The sequence below is a fragment of the Nycticebus coucang genome, chromosome X (assembly GCF_027406575.1).
Source record: "Nycticebus coucang isolate mNycCou1 chromosome X, mNycCou1.pri, whole genome shotgun sequence".
Lineage (NCBI taxonomy): Eukaryota > Metazoa > Chordata > Mammalia > Primates > Lorisidae > Nycticebus > Nycticebus coucang.
Window position 1 is genome coordinate 101,586,293 of NC_069804.1, and position 6,140 is coordinate 101,592,432.

The 6,140-nt window shown below is 39.9% G+C and overlaps 1 pseudogene; it reads left to right on the top strand.

Annotated features, from left to right (window-relative positions):
- Positions 1-1,805: 1,805 nt before the first annotated feature.
- Positions 1,806-3,159, top strand: LOC128576922 (tubulin alpha-1A chain-like; annotated as a pseudogene).
- Positions 3,160-6,140: the final 2,981 nt, after the last annotated feature.

A 6,140-nucleotide genomic window follows, 5' to 3' on the forward strand; every position in this document is an offset into this window, starting at 1 on the left:
TGTATCCAATCTGCAGCCAAAACTTGGAGGAAAGAACACTCCTTTCTTGTATTGCTTTGTGCAAGGAATGTTCACACCACAGGTGCAGGAACAGTTGAAACTATCTGTAGATTCTTGTCCTTCAGGTGCTGCAGGGGTGAGGATTCACAGATTCATAGCCAATTTGCACAGAGGGGTTGGTGCCTTAGTGGCAGAAACTGGTGGTTCTGCCCCAGGATTCCCTCCTCGAGCTGTTGCCAGTGGGTCCCACAATGGTTTGTATCTTTTGTAGCAAGGAATCCAGCAAAATACCATGGTTCCTTTAAACTAAGTGGAGGATGGGCTGAAACCAGGAAAAAGTCAGTTTGCTCAATCTGGGAGATTATCCCAGCCTAGGACATTCACCCAAGATCTGCCCCAAAGCGTTACAACACCAAACTTGGGGAAATCAAGGCATGTGTACACAATGTCATGCTGCAGCCCTGAAAGGAAGTTTCATGAGTCTGTGGGGTAAAGACCACAAATACAAGCTCCAGCTCATTTAAGGAGTCAGTAGTGAAGTGATAAGTTCCATTGCCTGGGGCCTCCAGATATGGTTTCACTCTGCCAGTTTTAGTTGTCAAATAGGTCTCTGGGGTGTTGCCTAAGGGTCCCTAATGAGAATATCTCTCAATAGCTACTTAAAACCTAACATTTAATTTAAAAACAGAATATTAATATAAAAAATCAGGTGAAAAACATAGGAGGAACCAGCAGAAGAATCCTGGCAACATAAAAGATCAGAGCAGATCAACTCCCCCAGGAGATGACAAGGGAAATACAGCAGAAAATACCATCAATAGACGAATTGCTGAAATGTCAAAAATAGAGTTCAAAATATGGATTCCAAATAAGAGGAATGGAGTTGAGGGGAAGGTGGAAAAAATAAATACAAAAAGTCATCCAAAAATTGTTTCAAGAAATTAGTGAAATTACAATGTAAGGGTATATGGCACACATTTTTGGTGAGGGAAACAACAAGAGGGACTCTACCTGACAAATGCAAATTTTGTAACCTAACTGTACCCTCATATTAATCTTAAATAACAATAAAAGAAATTAGTAAAATTAAAGACAAAGTCATCAAGGATCTGGACACTATTAGGAAAGATCATTTTACCACAAGAACTTTTGGACTAGAATATTTATTGCAGGTCAATTAACATTACCAAGACATGAAATCAACCCAGGTGCCCATCAACCCATAAATGGATTAATAAACTGTAGTGTATGTATACCATGGATTACCATTTGGCCACAGGAGAAAATGGATACTTTAAATCTTTTGAATTTACATGGATGGAGTTGAAATACATTCTTCTTAGTAAAGTTTCACAAGAATGGAAGAAGTATCCAATGTACTCAATACTAATATGAAACCAAAATATAAACAACTACATGCCCACAGGAAAGAAAAACACAAGTATATTCTAGTGAAAGGAAGGAGAAAGAGGGCAAGGGAGGAAAGAGAGGAGAGTGGGTGATTGGCAGGTTCTTATCTGTTGTGCACAATGTGAGGATATTTGGCATGTCCTCTGGGTGAAGGATTCAACTACAATATGAACTTGACCTTAGAAATTAAATAAATGCAATCTAAACATTTGTACCCTCCCAATAATATGAAATAAAAGGTAATTTCATTAATTATTTTTAATTTCACAAATATTTACTAAGAAATAAATATAGTAGGATTCTCTTACATAGATTGCCTAACAGTTGCTCTGTAAGAAGCAGCAACCTCTCCTCTTTGTCTCTGCCATCTGCTTGGCAGCAAAGGAGGAGCAACTATGTGTGAGTGCATCTCCATCCAGGTAGGCCAGGCTGGTGTCCAGATTAGCAATGCCTGCTGAAAGTGCCACTGCCTGGAACACAGCATCCTACCTGATGGCCAGACACCAAGTGACAAGACCATTTGGGTAGGTGATGACTCCTTCAACACCTTCTTCAGTGAAATGGGCTCCAGCAAGCATGGGCCCAGGGCAGTGTTTGTAGGTCTGGAACCTACAGTCACTGATGAAGTTCACACTGGTACCTACTGCCAACACTTTCACCCTGAGCAGCTCATCACAGGAAAGGAAGATGGTGCCAATAACTATGCTGTGGGCACTATTACCATTGGCAAGAAGATCATTGACCTCATCTTGGACTGAATTCTCAAGCTGGCTGACCAGTGCACAGGTCTTCATGGATCCTTGGTTTTCCACAGCTCTGGTGGGAGAACTGGTTCTGGGTTCACCTCTCTGCTGATGGAATGCCTCTCTGTTGATTATGGCAAGAAGGACAAGTTTGAATTATATTTCTTCTAGACAATTTTTGGACTACTTTTTGTATTTTCCCAGTCCCCCTAGGTTTCCATCCTCACCACCCACACCACCCTGGAGCACTCTGATTGTGCCTCCATGGTAGACAATTAGGCCATCTATGACATCTGTCATAGAAACCTTGGTATTGAGTGCCCAACCTATATTAACCTGAACAAGTTGACAGGTCAAATTGTGTTCTCCATTATTACTTCCTTCAGATTTTATGGAGCCATGAATGTTGATGTGACAGAATTCCAGATCAACCTGGTGCTCTATCCACTTCCCTCTGGTCACATATGCCCCTGTGATCTCTGCTGAGAAAGCCTATCATGAACATCTTTCTGTAGCAGAGATCACTAATGTTTGCTTTGAATGAGCCAACCAGATGGTGAAATTTGACCCTTGTCATGATAAATACATGGCTTACTACCTGTTGTACCATGACGATGTGGTCCCCAAAGATGTCAATTCTGCCATTGCCACAATCAAGACCAAGCATATGATCCAGTTTGTGTATTGGTGTCCCACTGGCCTCAAGATTGGCTTCAATTGCCAGCCCCCCACTATGGTACCTGTTGGAGACCTGGCCAATGTACAGAGAGCTATGTGCATGCTCAACAATATCACAGCCATTGCTGAGGCCTGGGCTTACATGCACCACAAATTTGACCTGATGTATGTCAAGTGTGCTTTTGTTGACTGATACATCAGTGTGGGGATAGAGGAAGGAGTTTTATGAGGCCGAGGACGATGTGGTTGACCTTGAAAAGGATTATGAGGAGGTTGGTGTGGATTCTGTTGAGAGGGTGAGAAAGAAGGAGAGCAATACTACAGTTAAAATGTCACAGAAGTGCTGCTTTTTTATTATTAAATAATAGCTGTGCACATTAATGTGATCATGGGGCACGATACACTAGTTTCATAGACCATTTGACACGTTTTCATCACACTGGTTAACATAGCCTTCCTGGCATTTTCCTACTTATTGTGCTAAGACTTTTACATTCCACATTTACTAAGTTTCACATATACCCTTGTAAGATGCACCGCAGTTGTAATCCCATTAATCCTCCCCCCTCTGTCCACCTCTCCCCTCCCTCCCCTCCCTTTCCCCTTCCCCCTATTCTTAGGTTGTAACTGGGTTATAGCTTTCATGTGAAAGCCATAAATTAGTTTCATAGTAGGGCTGAGTACATTGGATACTTTTTCTTCCATTCCTGAGATATTTTACTTAGTAGAATGTGTTCCAGCTCCATCCACGTAAACATGAAAGAGGTAAAGTCTCCATCTTTCTTTAAGACTGCATAATATTCCATGGTGTACATATACCACAATTAATTAATCCATTCATGGATCGATGGGCACATGGGCTTTTTCCATGACCTAGCAATTATAAATAGGGCTGCCATAAACATTCTGGTACAAATATCTTTGTTATGATGTGATTTCTGGTCTTCTGGGTATATGCGTAGTAGAGGAATTATAGGATTGAATGGCAGATCTATTTTTAGATCTCTAAGTGTTCTCTATATATCTTTCCAAAAGGAATGTATTAATTTGCATTTCCACCAGCAGTGTAGAAGTGTTCCCTTTTCTCCACATCCACGCCAACATCTCTGGTCTTGGGATTTTGTGATATAGGCTAATCTTACTGGCATTAGATGATATCTCAAAGTACTTTTGATTGGCATTTCTCTGATGATTAAGGATGATGAGCATTTTTTCATATGTCTGTAGGCTGTGCACCTGTCTTCTTCAGAGAATTTTCTCTTCAAATCTCTTGCCCAGCCTGTGATGGGATCACTTGTTCTTTTCTTGCTTATACGTTTGAGTTCTCTGTGCATTCTGGTTATTAAAACTTTGTCAGAGATATAACCTACAAATATCTTCTCCCATTCTAAGGGCTGTTTGCTTACTTTACTTACTGTGTTCTTGGCTGTGCAGAAGGTTTTAGTTTGATAAAGTCCCAGTTGTGTATTTTTCAAGCTGCTTCAGTTGCCCCGGGGTCCAGTCCTCCTCATAAAATACTCGCCCAGATCGATTTTTTCAAGGGATTCCCATGCACTCTCTTCTAGTATGTTTATAGTTTCATGTCTTAAGTTTAAATCTTTAATCCAGTGAGAGTCTATCTTAGTTAATGGTGAAAGGTGTGGGTCCAGTTTCAGTCTTCTGCAGATTGGCAGCCAGTTCACCTATCACCATTTGTTGAATAGGGAATCTTTTTCCCACTGAATGTTTTTAAATGGCTTGTCAAAGATCAAATAACGGTAAGTAGCTGGGTTCATCTCTTGGTTCTCTATTCTGATCCAGATATCTACTTCTCTGTTTTTGTGCCAATACCATGCTGTTTTGATCACTATCGATTTGTAGTATAGTCTGAGGTCTGGTAGCATAATTCCTCCTGCTTTGATTTTATTTCTGAGTAATGTCTTGGCTATTCGAGTTTTTTTCTGATTCCATATAAAATGAAATATTGTTTTTTCAAGATCCTTAAAGTATGACAGTGGAGCTTTAATAGGGATTGCGTTAAAATTGTATATTGCTTTGGGTAGTATGGACATTTTCACGATGTTGATTCTTTCCAGCCATGAGCATGGTATGTTTTTCCATTTGCTACAATTTTCAGCTACTTCTTTTCTTAGAGTTTCATAGTTCTCTTTATATAGATCTTTCACATCGTTTGTTAGATAAACACCCAAATATATCATCTTCTTTGGCACTACTTTGGATGTGATAGAGTCCTTAACTGTTTTTTCAACTTGACTATGGTTGGTATATATAAAGGCTACCAATTTATGAATGTTGATTTTGTAACCTGAGACGCTGTTGTATTCCTTGATCACTTCTAAGAGTTTTGTAGTAGAATCCCTAGTGTTTTCCAGATATACAATCATATCATCCTCGAAGAGCAAAAGTTTGATCTCTTCTGACCATATATGGATACCCTTGATCGCCTTTTCTTCCCTAATGGTGGTGGCTAAAACTTTCATTACAATGTTAAAGAGCAATGGAGACAATGGGCAGCCTTATCTGGTTCCTGATCTGAGTGGAAATGATTCCAATTTAACTCCATTCAATATGATATTGGCTGTGGGTTTGCTGTAGATGGCCTCTATCAGTTTAAGAAATGTCCCTTCTGGGCGGCGCCTGTGGCTCAAGGAGTAGGGCGCCGGTCCCATATGCCAGAGGTGGCGGGTTCAAACCCAGGCCCGGCCAAAAAAAAAAAAAAAAAAAAGAAATGTCCTTTCTATACTGATTTTCTTAAGTGTTCTGATCATGAAGGGATGCTGGATATTATCAAAAGCTTTTTCTGCATCGATTGAGAGAAGCATATGGTCTTTGTTTTTTAATTTGTTTATGTGCTGGATTACATTTATAGATTTACGTATATTGAACCAGCATTGAGACCCTGGGATAAAACCGACTTGGTCATGATGTATAATTTGTTTGATGTGTTGCTAGATTCTGTTTGTTAGGATCTTGTTGAATATTTTTGCATCTATATTCATTAGTGATATCAGTCTATAATTTTCTTTTCTTGTTGGGTCTTTTCCTGGTTTGGGGAACAGGGTGATGTTTGCTTCATAGAATGTGTTAAATAGTCTGCCTTCTTTTTCTACCTTTTGGAACAGGTTGAGTAATATAGGTACTAATTCCTCTTTAAAAGTTTGGTAGAATTCTGACGTGAAACCATCTGGTCCCGGGCTTTTCTTTTTAGGGACGTTTTGTATGGTTGATGCTATTGACAAACTTGATATGGGCCTGTTCAACATTTCCACTTGATTCTGGCTAAGTCTTGGAAGGTGACGTGCTTCCAAG